Source organism: Arachis ipaensis, chromosome B7 (genome assembly GCF_059453495.1).
Source record: "Arachis ipaensis isolate K30076 ecotype BB chromosome B7, ASM5945349v1, whole genome shotgun sequence".
In the NCBI taxonomy this organism is placed as follows: domain Eukaryota; kingdom Viridiplantae; phylum Streptophyta; class Magnoliopsida; order Fabales; family Fabaceae; genus Arachis; species Arachis ipaensis.
The window spans coordinates 69,971,246-69,984,221 of record NC_142442.1 but is presented as its reverse complement, the minus strand read 5'-3'; the positions used below and the strand labels follow the sequence as shown (position 1 = coordinate 69,984,221).

The following is a 12,976-nucleotide window of genomic DNA, read 5'->3' as shown; positions in this document are numbered from 1 at the left end:
GGTGTTGAAGGAGGAATGCTTTCAGCCGGTTCAGTAGGCTGGCTTGTAATGGCTACTGGAGGTCTGATATATTTCCCGTTAGGGACATACTGATCATTCCGTGGAAGCATGGCTTTGGTGTCCCCAGCCCTGTAGGAGACTCCTGCTGCTGAGATAAGATCTGAGACCAAGGCGGGAAAAGGTAAGTTGTCTGCAATTTGTACGTGTCCCATAGCACTCTGGATGTGTCTTGGTAGGTTCAGAGGCTGGTCTGTAAGGATGCACCATAGTAGAACGGCCATATCTGCAGTGAAGGAGGACTCGTGAGTGCTCAGAAAGACGTAATGGGACATAATCTGTGCCCATACACGAGCCTCCAGGGTAAGTGCTGAAGTCGATATTCCCTTAGGACAGGAACGATGGAGTGCGGCTTGAGTGCGGCAGTAAAATTGGTACATCTGGCGCTTGAGTGCGGCTTCTTGAAATGCGTCCAGTCCTTCTGGAGTAGGGGGTAGATCTAAAGCTCATTGAATGGCCTCTTCTGTATTGGGGACTTGCTTCTGACGGACATAGACAGATTGCAGGGTTGGCAGGTAGAAATTGGAGTAGAACTCAACTACCAAGGAAAGATTAACCTGCCTTTGCTGTCTCTGTAGGAAACCCCATTGTCTTCGTTCAATTTGCGGCTCAACAAAGATAGCAATATTGGGCGGGAGGATAAGAAGGTATTCGTTGTTGTAACTCCTTTCTGCCAGGATGGGGAACATTTGCTCATAGTAGCGATTAGGAAATCGTGCAGTGTCCTTTGCTGGGAAGGTTTCTCTTTATCATCAACCTTTATAATCCTCTTAATTCTTTTTGTTGAGGGTTTAACTGCAGTTGAAGATGGCTCTGTCACTAATGCTCTTTTTGTTCCTCTTCTCGTTGGTGGTTTGGGAGTAGCTTTCTCTTTTTCTTTCTTGGTGGCTATCCTGAAAAAGGGAAAAAGAAAGTAACTTGAATTCAAAGGGATAGAGCAAGGAAGAGGATGACATAGGTGATAAACAATGCACGGTAAAAAGGATGTCGTTAACACATGGTCATGACTACATGTGAAAAGTTCATCAAAGGGAATAAAGCAAGTGCATTTTGTGGTAATTAGATGCAAGATGTTTATTGGCATGCTGGCAAAGGCATGAGTAGCATAGATCAAGCATTAATTACTTAAATATGTTATCACTCGTAACAAACTGGCCATCATGTTTGTATTGACAATTATCTTCAATGAATAAAATATGAAAGGGGTTATGTGAAAAACAGGCATTAGAATAGTAGAATAGAATAATCTAGGAAAATGCATAATGCCATATGGGTTTTTTCACAAACACATAGCATGCATGATGAATAAGCTATTGAAATTATTAAATTGAACATCCAAGCAACCCTTAAAAATTAATAAATAGTTGCCAAACAATTTTGTAACAATCCACAAGCATATAAAAAGAAACAATGATCCAAATAAATTTTTTTAACACCAATTAAAAGAAAAAGAAAGAAAAAGAAAACATGGATAATGCAAGTAAAAAGAAAAAGAAAAGAAGAAGAAACATAAATGAAGAAGAAGAATAGAAAAGTAAGAAGAGAAGAAGAAAAGAAAAACCTTGACAATAGTGGTGAGAGAGAGAAAGTAAAAAGTGAGAAAGAAGGAAGGAGAAAGAAAGGGAAAGAAAATAATGAGGAGGGAAAAGAAAAAGTAGGATTTGGGGAAGAGAAAGATAAGATATTTGGCAAATTAGGATAAGATGTGCGGCGCAAGTGACGCGGACGCGTGGGGTACGCATTTGCGTGGATGGCACTTAAATGAATCGACGTGGTCGCGTCGGTCACGCGGACGCAAGACGCGTTTTGTGCTACTGGCGCGAGGGCAGCCTCGCGCTCGCACAACTCTCTGTTCAAAACTCATTATGGCCAAATTCCAGGGTGACGTGGTCGCGTGGTCGACGCGATCGCGTGAGTGGCCATTATAGGGATATGACGTGGATGTGTGAGCCATGCGTCCGCGTGGTAGGGCTTGTGAGTTCAGCACCAGTCCAGCACCACTCTAGCACAACTTTCGGTCGTGCACCCTTTCTTACGTCGATTTTCGGGTCACGCGTCCGCGTGAGTGACGCAGACGCGTGGGAGGCATGTTTCCCATGTGACGCGGATGCATCAGTGACGCGGTCGTGTGGGGTGATTGATGAGATGCAGAAGTTGGTGAATTAAAAATTATTAAAATAATTACGTTGCAAGTATAGTTCTTAACTCACCGAAAATCTGCCTATCAATTTAGAAATATGTCACAGAGAATTTAAATTAAAAATTACTGGGAGTTTAAGTCCCAGGTCGTCTCCAAACGAGTTGCAAAAAAGTGTGCTATTTTATTAATCAGATGTTCCAAGAAGTTGAGTTAAGTAGAGGGAAAATTAAAAAAGAGGAAATTTAAATAATATGAATAAAAGCCTTGACTGGGAGTTGATTAGTTGGAATCTCTATTATTGATGGGATGATTTCAAGATTAATTTGTAATTAATGGTTGTTCCGTTTAGTTATCCTTTACTAGGTAAAGGAAAATCAAACAAGTTGGAATGCTAGATCTGTTCACGAGTTGCAACCCACTTAGTTCAAAGGGATTGGTGTTAGTGATTAGATAACAACCCAATAGTTAACCCAATTACAATTTTTCTTTCAATCCTTCCAACTCAAGAGTTCCTTTCAATCAACTCCCCATCAAGTGAGGGAACTACTCACTCATTGTAAATAATAAATCCATAACACATGAAAGGGAATTAAAAAGAAGAAGACATGATTATTGGAATGGAAAAATAAATTAAAATGGAAGAAATAATCCTTGTATCAAATAATCATGAAAGTATTCAAATGACAAAATTGAACAAAGCAAAGAACATGGAAGAATAAAACCAAGTTAAGAGAACGAACTAGAATGACGAGGTCTTGATGAGGAAAAATAACTCTTCTCAATGTTCCAATGCTAAGATCAATTCCCAAAATTAAAATTGTAAAACCTAGGGAGAAAAACCTAGAGGAGGAAAAACTAGATCTAAAATTGTAAACTGTGTAGAATGAATGTTGTTCTTTATTTCTGCATATTCTCTGGCTCTAGTCTGCTGTTCCGGGCCGAAAACTGGCTCTATTCGCGATTTTCCTTGCCACGCGTTCACGTCGTCCACGCTACCGCGTTGCCTGAACATTTCCAATCCGCGCGGCCGCGTGAACCATGCGGCCACGTCACTGCGATTTTCTCTCCTTCGCGCGTTCGCGTGAGCCATTCGACCGCGGCACTTCTCGCTGGTTATCTCCTCAAATTCTTGTGTTCCTTCCATTTTTGCTAGCTTCCTTTCCAATCTCCAACTCATTCATGCCCTATAAAGTCTGAAACACTCAACACACAGATCACGGCATCGAATGGAATAAAGGAGAATTAAAAATACATAATTAAAGTTTCTAGGAAGCAGTTTTCAAACATGTTATAAATTCAGGAAGGGATTATAATTTCATGCTAATTTAATGAATAAGTGGGTAAGGATCATGATAAAACCACACAATTAAACACAATATAAACCATAAAATAGTGGTTTATCAACCTCCCCACACTTAAACATTAGCATGTCCTCATGCTTAATTGAAGGAGATAAGGAAATAAGTATGAACATGTAGAAACTCATGAAATGCAATGCAAGCCTATATATATATATATATATATATATATATATATATATATAAATGCAACTATATGATTCTTGCCCACTTGATCAAAAGTAAATAAGCTCTTCAAAACAATTACAAATCAAATTCCACTAATTCTATCATTATACAATAAAACAGATAAAAGTGCAAGAAGATAGCTCATGAAAGCAGCGAACATGAAAATTCAAGCATTGAACCCTCACTGATAATGTATGTACGCTCTAATCTCTTGTGTATAGGGTAATCACTCTATCCTTCTCTAATCATGCTTTCTAACTTTTGTTCTTCTCCTAACCAATCAACAACAGTTAATATACCAATGCAAACATCATGAGGTCTTTTCAAGGTTGTAATGGGGCTAAGGTACAGGTAGGGGTATACATATGGTTAAGTGAGCTGATAAATTGAATCTTTAATTAACCCAAGCTTCAACCCAACCTATATATTTTTAATGTAATCTTAAAGTTCATACCTAGCTACCCAGAATTCCCTTTTTCTATTCATACTCATGTATCAACTTTATATTTGATTCTATCATATGTGCATTGATCTTTGAATTCTGAATTTAACATTGGGGTAATTTTTGTCCCCTTTATTTATTTATATATATATATTTTGGAATTAAAATAAATATAGCTTATCAATGCACATAGATTTTTAATTCTTATAGTTTCACATGAGTAGGTATCCAAATTCCCATTAAATTCTCATGACACATTCCCTTAACAACTTTTGTTCCCACAATTTTCTATACTTAACTAGCACACGCAATTCTATCTTAAGTTAACCAAAGATTCAATTTGGGATATACAATTGTTTTTCAGCTTAAGGTTAGTAATGTGGTAAAATATAGAACAAATGGGACTTAAAGGCTCAAAGTGGTTAGCAAAGGTAATTGAAAAGGGTAGGCTTAATTTGGATAAGTGAGTTTAAACAAATAATGGTCTCAATCATGTGCAGGCATGTAAATATAATAAATATTGGACATATAAGATAAAACAAAATATAGATTACAATCATAGAGAAGTAAACACACAAGAATGAAATAATTATGGTTAAATAATGTAACCATGCATAAAGGCTCAAATCTTTCACAGGTTGTGTGTTCTTTAGCTCAAATATCATGTTCCAAATACAACTCAAGCAAATTTATCATAAAAATTTTGAAAAATTAGTGAAATTTTGTTCCAAAGATAGAGTCTTAAAAGAAACTTATTGTCTTTTCAATCAAGTAGAACATGCATGCAACTATCCTAACCTATGCAATTTATTCTATTCTATAAAAGAAAGAAAATCTAACTAAAGTATCCTAATTATTGGTGCTGGGAAAAAGAAATTACCTCCGGAAGTCAGGTACTGACCGACCTCCCCACACTTAAGGCTTTGCACCGTCCTCGGTGCCATCCGTCAGGAACAGGGGTGGGCTGGTAGCAGTATCTCCACAATTGGGACCGTCATGGCTCCCTGTACTAGTAAAAGAAGTGGAGTCCGGGGTATCCGAGTCCCTGAAGTGTCCCTTAAGTAGCTCCTTGAGGTGTTTGAATCGGCGCTCGTTACGGCACTCTCTCAACTTAGCTTTGTGTTCTTGCCGATCCAACCTTTCGATTATCTGCTGGAGCAATTCATCAGTTGTAGGTGCTTGTGGTGTTGAAGAAGGATTATCTTCAACTGGAGCGGTAGGAAGACTTGTAGTGGCTGCTGGAAGTCTGAGGTATTTCCCGTTAGGGACATACTGATCATCCCGTGGAAGCACGGCTTTGGTGTCCCTAGCTCTGTAGGAGACTCTGGCTGCTGAGACAAGATCTGAGACCAAGGCGGAAAAAGGTAAGTTACCCGCAATTTGTACGTGTCTCATAGCATTCCGGATATGTCTTGAGAGATTCAGAGTTGGTCTGTAAGGATGCACCATAGTAGAACGGCCATGTCCGCAGTGAAGGAGAACTCATGAGTGCTCGGAAAGACATAATGGGACATAATCTGTGCCCATATGCGAGCCTCCAAGGTAAGTGCTAAAGCCAAGATTCCCTTAGGGCGGGTACGGTGGTATCCATAGATCCAACGGCTGCCAGGTAATGCGATAACTCCGAGAACGGAGTCCCAGTTAAATTGGTACCTATGGCGCTTAAGTGCGGCTTCTTGGAAGGCGTCCATTCCTTCTGAAATAGGGGGAAGACTCAGAGCTTGCTAAATGGCCTCTTCTGTGATGGGGACTTGCTTCTGCCGGACATAAACATACTGCAGGGTTGGCATGTAGAAGTTAGAGTAGAACTCAACTACCCAAGAAAGATTGACCTGCCTTGGCTGTCTCCGTAGGAAACCCCATTGTCTTCGTTCAATTTGCGGCTCAACAAAGGTAGCAATGTTGGACGGGAGGATAAGAAGGTATTCATTGTTATAGTTTCTTTCTGCCAGGATAGGGAACATCTGCTCACAGTAGCGATTGGGAAATCGCGCAGTGTCCTTTGCTGGAAAGGCTTTCTCCTTTTCATCAACCTTTATTATCCTCTTAACTCTTTTTGTTGAGGGCTTGACTGCGGTTGAAGAAGGCTCTGCCACTAATGCTCTTTTAGTTCCTCTTCTTGCTGGTGGTTTGGAAATAGCTTTCTCTTTTCCTTTCTTGGTGGCCATCCTGAAAGAAGGGAAGAGAAAGTAAATTAAATTCAAAAAGATATACAGCAAGGAAGGAAACGGAAAAGAGGGTGATGGATGCACATTAAGATATACTGACATTATCACATGCTCGCGAGTACATGTGAAAAGCCAATAATGGGAAATAGCTAGTGCATGTAAAGACAAGTGTATGCAAGGTGTTTATTGGCATGCCGGCAAAGTGCATGAGTAGCATAGACCAAGCAATACTTTGTAACAAACCATCACGTTTGTATTGACAATTAAATTCAATTAAAATAATAGTAAAGGAAAGTTATGAAAAGCAAGCATTGAATAGTATAACAACATAGAGAAGTGCATAATGCCATTTGAGCTTTTTCACAAACACATAGCATGCATGTTGAAAAAGGTATAGAAAATATGAAGGGGAACATGCAAGCAATCCCTTAAATAGAATAAAAATAATTGTCAAACAATTTGCAACAATCCACAAGCATATAATGAGGGATAATGACTCAAAAAATTTCTAACACCATGTAAAAAGGAAAAAAAAAGAAAGAAAATATGAATAATGAAAAGAAAAAGAAAAGAAAAGAAGATACATATAAAATAATAAGAATGATAGAAAAAGAAAGAGGGAAGAAGAAAATTAAACCTTGTTAATGGAGGTGAGAGAGATAGAGAGTGAAAGGTGAGATAGAAGGGGGAAGGGGGAAGGAAGAAATAAGGGGGGAAAAGAAAAACTAGGATTTGGAGGGGAGAAAGATAAGATAATTTGGCAATTTAGGTTGAGCTGTGCGGCGCACGCGACGCGGCCGCGTGGGGCACGCGTTCGCGTGAATGCGCTTCAAGTAAGGTGATGCGATCGCGTCGGTCACACGGTTGCGTGACCCATATTATGCTTCTGGCGCGAGTGCAGCCTCGCACCAGCACAACTCTCTGTTCAAATTAATTTATTTGCCAAAATTAGGACAGCGCGATCGCGTGGGGCACGCGATCGCGTGAGTTTGCGCCAGAAAATGGATGACGCGGCCGCGTGATAAGAATTGTGCTTCCAGCACCAATCCAGCATCACTCTCGTACAATATTTCATTGTGCACCCTTTTACGTCGAAAACTTCAAGGCACGCGGCCGCGTGGGGCACGCGGTCGCGTGGGAGGCCATGATTCCCATGCGACGCGAACGCGTCAGCGACGCGGTCGCGTGGAAGGATTTTTGCCATTGGCACACCTCCAGCCACACTCCAGCGTGACTTTCTGATCATTTTTATTTTTCTTTACGCTCCCTGTGACGCGGACACGTCGCTGATGCGATCGCGTCGTGTAGCGCAATTTTTTTTTTAAAACATGTAAATGCAGATGCATGAAATAAAGAGTTATTGAATAGGAAAAACTAAAAATAAAGAGAAGAACGATCATACCATGGTGGGTTGTCTCCCACCTAGCACTTTGCTTTAACGTCCATAAGTTGGACGCTCCACTAGCTCAATCCTCTGCTATGTGAGGATCTTCCAAAAGGAAAATCTCAAGCTCCTTGTTTCTCTGTACCTTCTCACCATGGTATAGCTTCTGGCGTTGTCCATTAACCTTAATAAGTTCAGAGCTTGAAGGATGGCTTAGGTGATAAACTCCGTACGGTTTGGCCTTCTCTACTCTGTATGGACCTTCCCATCTTGATCTTAACTTACCTGGCATGAGCCTTAGTCGAGATTTGTAAAGGAGAACTAAATCCTCAGGTTGGAACTCTTTCTTCTTGATGTTTTGACCATGTACAGCCTTCATCTTTTCCTTGTATATTCTGGAGTTTTCATAAGCTTCTAGGCGAAGGTTCTCCAGTTGTTGCAGTTGCAACTTTCTTTCAGCTCCGGCTTTCTCAATTCCCATGTTGCACTCCTTAACTGCCCAAAAGGCTCTGTGTTCTACTTCAACTGGGAGATGACAAGCTTTTCCATAAACCAAGTGGAAAGGACTCATCCCAATGGGTGTCTTGTATGCTGTTCTGTATGCCCAGAGTGCATCTTATAGCCTGGTGCTCCAGTCTTTTCTATGAGACTTTACTATCTTTTGCAAGATACGCTTAATTTCTCTGTTTGACACCTCGGCTTACCCATTAGTTTGGGGATGGTAAGCTGTTGCAACTTTATGAATTATCCCATGCTTCTTCATTAATCCCATTAGTCTCCTGTTACAAAAATGGGTGCCTTGATCGCTCACGATTGCTCGTGGTGATCCGAAGCGACATATAATATGGTTTCTCACAAAGGAAACAACAGTGTTAACATCATCAGTGCGGGTAGGAATTGCTTCCACCCATTTGGAAACATAATCCACAGCTAACAATATATAAAAATATCCATTAGAATTTGGAAATGGACTCATGAAGTCAATGCCCCAAACATCAAAAATTTCACAAAAAAGCATAATTTGTTGAGGCATCTCATCCCTCCTAGATATATTACCAAATTTCTGGCATGGGAGACAAGATTTACAAAACTCAACAGCGTCTCTAAAAAGGGTAGGCCACCAGAATCCACAGTCTAATATCTTCCTAGCTGTCCTTTGAGGACCAAAATATCCTCCACTCTCAGATGAGTGACAGGCCTCTAAAATGGACTGGAATTCTGATTGAGGCACACAACGTCTAATTACTTGATCAGCGCCACATCTCCATAAATATGGGTCATCCCATATATAATATTTAGACTCGCTTTTCAACTTGTCTCTTTGATGCTTAGAGAAATTTGGAGGAAATGTGCGGCTAACTAAATAATTAGCAACAGGTGCATACCAAGGGACTACCTCAGATAGTGCTTGCAGGTTATCAAAAGGAAAATTATCATCTATAGGAGTAGAATCATCCCTAATATGCTCAAGGTGACTCAAGTGGTCTGCCACTAAATTCTGATTACCACTCCTATCCTTTATTTCTAAATCAAATTCTTGTAACAGTAGTATCCAACGTATAAGTCTTGGTTTGGACTCCTTTTTAGCTAATAGATACTTTAAAGCAGCATGGTCTGAATACACTACTACTCTAGTACCAAGTAAATAAGCTCGGAATTTATCCAGAGCAAAAACAATAGCAAGAAGCTCTTTCTCAGTAGTAGTATAATTGGACTGGGCAGTGTCTAAAGTCTTAGATGCATAAGCAATAACGAAAGGATCCTTACCTTCACGCTGAGCCAGCGCTACTCCTACTGCATGGTTGGAAGCATCGCACATGATTTCAAATGGCTGGCTCCAGTCTGGTCCTCTCACAATTGGAGCTTGAGTCAGAGCAGTCTTCAGCTTATCAAACGCTTGTTTGCAATCCTCACTGAACTCGAACTCAATATCCTTCTGCAGTAATCTGGATAAAGGAAGTGCGACCTTACTAAAGTCCTTAATAAATCTCCTATAAAAACCTGCATGGCCAAGGAACGAATGGACTTCCCTCACAAAAGAGGGGTAAGGTAAACTAGAAATAATATTCACCTTTGCTGGGTCTACAGAAATGCCATTATTAGATACCACATGTCCTAATACAATTCCTTGTTTTACCATAAAGTGACATTTTTCGAAATTTAATACAAGGTTTGTATTAACACATCTATCTAATACTCTAGATAATCCATCTAAGCAAAGGCTAAAAGAATCACCATAAATGCTAAAATCATCCATAAAAACTTCCATACAGTCCTCAATAAGATCAGAGAAAAGACTCATCATGCACCTTTGGAAAGTAGCTGGTGCATTGCACAAGCCAAAGGGCATTCTCTTATAAGCATAAGTCCCAAAAGGACATGTAAAAGTAGTCTTTTCCTGATCCTCATGAGCTATATGAATCTGGAAATAACCTGTGTAACCATCTAAAAAGCAATAATGTGATTTACCTGACAGGCGATCCAGCATTTGATCAATGAATGGAAGTGGGTAGTGATCCTTACAGGTAGCTTGGTTGAGACGCCTGTAATCAATGCAGACTCTCCAAGCATTCTGAACTCTAGTTGCTATGAGCTCTCCATGCTCATTCTTTACTGTAGTGACTCCAGACTTCTTGGGCACCACTTGTACTGGGCTTACCCATTCACTGTCTGAAATGGGATATATGATACCTGCTTCCAATAGTCTGGTCACTTCCTTTTTGACAACTTCCAAGATGGTGGGATTCAATCTTCTTTGGGTTTGACGGACAGGTCTTGCTCCCTCTTCTAAAAATATTCTGTGCTCACATACTTGAGGGTTGATGCCTACTATGTCTGCCAAGCTCCACCCAATTCCCTTCCTATGCTTCCTCAGCACATCAAGTAACTGCTCTTCTTGTTGAGAAGTAAGTTCCCTTGCAATGATAACTGGAAACCTCTGCTCATCTTCAAGATAAGCATATTTGAGATGTGGAGGGAGGGGTTTCAATTCTAACTTTGATCATGGGCAGGCTCTGGATTATCTGGAGCTTGTGAAAATGACGAAGTGCCCTCATTGTTAGTTAAAAGGGTCCCCACACTTGGACCTTGTCCAGTGTGCCTCTCTTCTAACTCTTCCTTGTGAACTTCAGCTACACTTTCATCTATGACATCACACTGGAAGATAGAACGATCTTCTGGGGGTTGTCAATGACTCCATTCAGATTGAAGATTACTATGCGGCCATCTATTTCAAAGGAGTATGTTCCTGAAAAGGCATCCAATTTGAATTTTGATGTCTTCAGGAATGGTCTTTCAAGTAGGATTGATGATGGCTTATCTGAATCATCATGGGGCATCTCCAAGATATAAAAATCAGTGGGAAATGTAAGTCCTTTAATGTTCACCAAAACATCTTCAGCGACTCCAGCCACTGTAATAATGCTTTTATCTGCTAACACAAAACAAGCTGCCGACCTTTTTAAGGGAGGGAGCCTCAAAATATCATATATAGACAAAGGCATTATACTAACACATGCTCCTAAATCACACATGCAATCATAAATTACTACACTACCAATAGTACAGCTAACTATACAAGGACCTGGATTACTACATTTTTCAGGTAATCCTCCCATTAAAGCAGATATAGAACTACCTAAAGGAATAGTTTCTAATTCATTAATTTTGTCTTTATGGATACATAAGTCTTTTAGAAACTTTGCATATTTAGGTACCTGCTGAATAACATCAAAAAGAGGAACAGTTACCTCAACCTTTTTGAATATTTCTACCATTTTGGGGTCGGGTTCCAGCTGCTTCCTGGGCTTCCTTGCAAGTTGTGGAAATGGAATAGGAGTGGTGTCTTCTGTGGTGTCTGCGCCCTTTGGTGCTTCCTCCTGTGGTTGAGCTATTTCTTCTTCAGCTATGTCCTGTATGTCCTCTTCCTCTTCAACATCTTCTATTTCTACTACCTCTTCAGCTGAGGTGTGTTCTGGTGGGCTTGGTTCCTCCTGACTCCTCTCCTGCAATGTGGTTCCAGACCTTAGGGTGATGGCATTAATGCCTCCCTTTGGATTGGGTAATGGTTGAGAGGGGATTCCAGTGGAGCTTGAAGGTTGGTTACTGGAATTTTGCGTTGATCCAAGCTGTGACATAAGAGCTTGCAAAGTAGAGGTGAGACCATTCAGACTGGCGTTAATACTATTCATGTTATTTTCCATGGTCTGTTGTCTTCGCTCAAAAGATTGTAGTAGCTCTTCATTAGGAGATAAAGAAGAATGAGTAAATTAAGATGTCTGCTGTTGATTGTTCTATGGTCCTTGGTTTTGCCTCAGGTGAGGTGCTCTGTAAGGTTGATTCTGCTGCCTGTTGTTGTTATTATTTCACCTCTGATTTTCTTGATTATCTCTGCCTCCTCTGTTATTATTGTCCCTCCAATTCTGGTTAGAATTGTCCTGCCATCCATGGTTATTATTTCCACTTTGATTGTACCCTTGGTTGGGGTGGTCATAGAAGTTATGAGTGGATACCACCATGTTGTCTTCTTGTTGGGGCTGCGGGCATTCATCAGTGTAGTGGCTACAATCAGCACAGATTTCGCAAATTCTTTGCGGGACTAATTGTTGGTTTTGCTGTGGCGAAGGAGGTTGAGCTTGCTAAGCTTGTTGTTGATTCAATTGCATCTGCTTCAGCAAGTTGGTCATCTCACATATACTTTGAGTTAGAGCAGCAGTCTCTCTGTTAGAGGATACTTCTGCAACGGCTTTTGAACGGCGCCTTTGTCTGTGGTTCCTAGTAGATTCAGCTAAATCACTGATCAATTGCCAAGCCTCATCAGTGGTCTTGTACTTCTTCATAGATCCATTGCTAGCACATTCCAATGTGGTCTTATCTTGGGGCCTCATGCCTTGTGTGACATAGCTAAGTAGCACTATCTTGTCAATCCTATGGTGGGGGCATGCTTCCAGAAGATTATTGAAGCGCTCCAAGTATTCAAAGAGAGTCTCATTGTCATCCTGAACAATTGTGGAAATATCCTTCCTCAGTTTATCAGTAACTTCAGATGGAAAGAATTTCTCCAAAAACTCCTTTCTGAGTGTATCCCAGTTGGATACATTTGCTAGAGGTTGAGTGTAGTACCACTCTCTTGCTTTTCCCTCAAGAGAAAATAGGAAAGCTTTTAGCAAAATTGAAGTTTCATCAGTACCATCACGCCTGACAGTAGAACAGGCTGCCTGGAAGTCTCTCAAGTGCTTGATAGGCTCTTGAGCAGGTAGG

The 12,976-nt window shown here is 40.5% G+C and overlaps 1 non-coding gene across 1 annotated transcript; it reads left to right on the top strand.

The window, feature by feature from the left end:
- The first annotated feature begins 12,640 nt into the window (after positions 1 to 12,640).
- On the top strand, positions 12,641 to 12,747 carry LOC148552933 (small nucleolar RNA R71). Its single transcript, XR_015893111.1, has one exon. It is a non-coding gene; the product is annotated as a small nucleolar RNA R71 (small nucleolar RNA).
- The last annotated feature ends 229 nt before the right edge of the window (positions 12,748 to 12,976 follow it).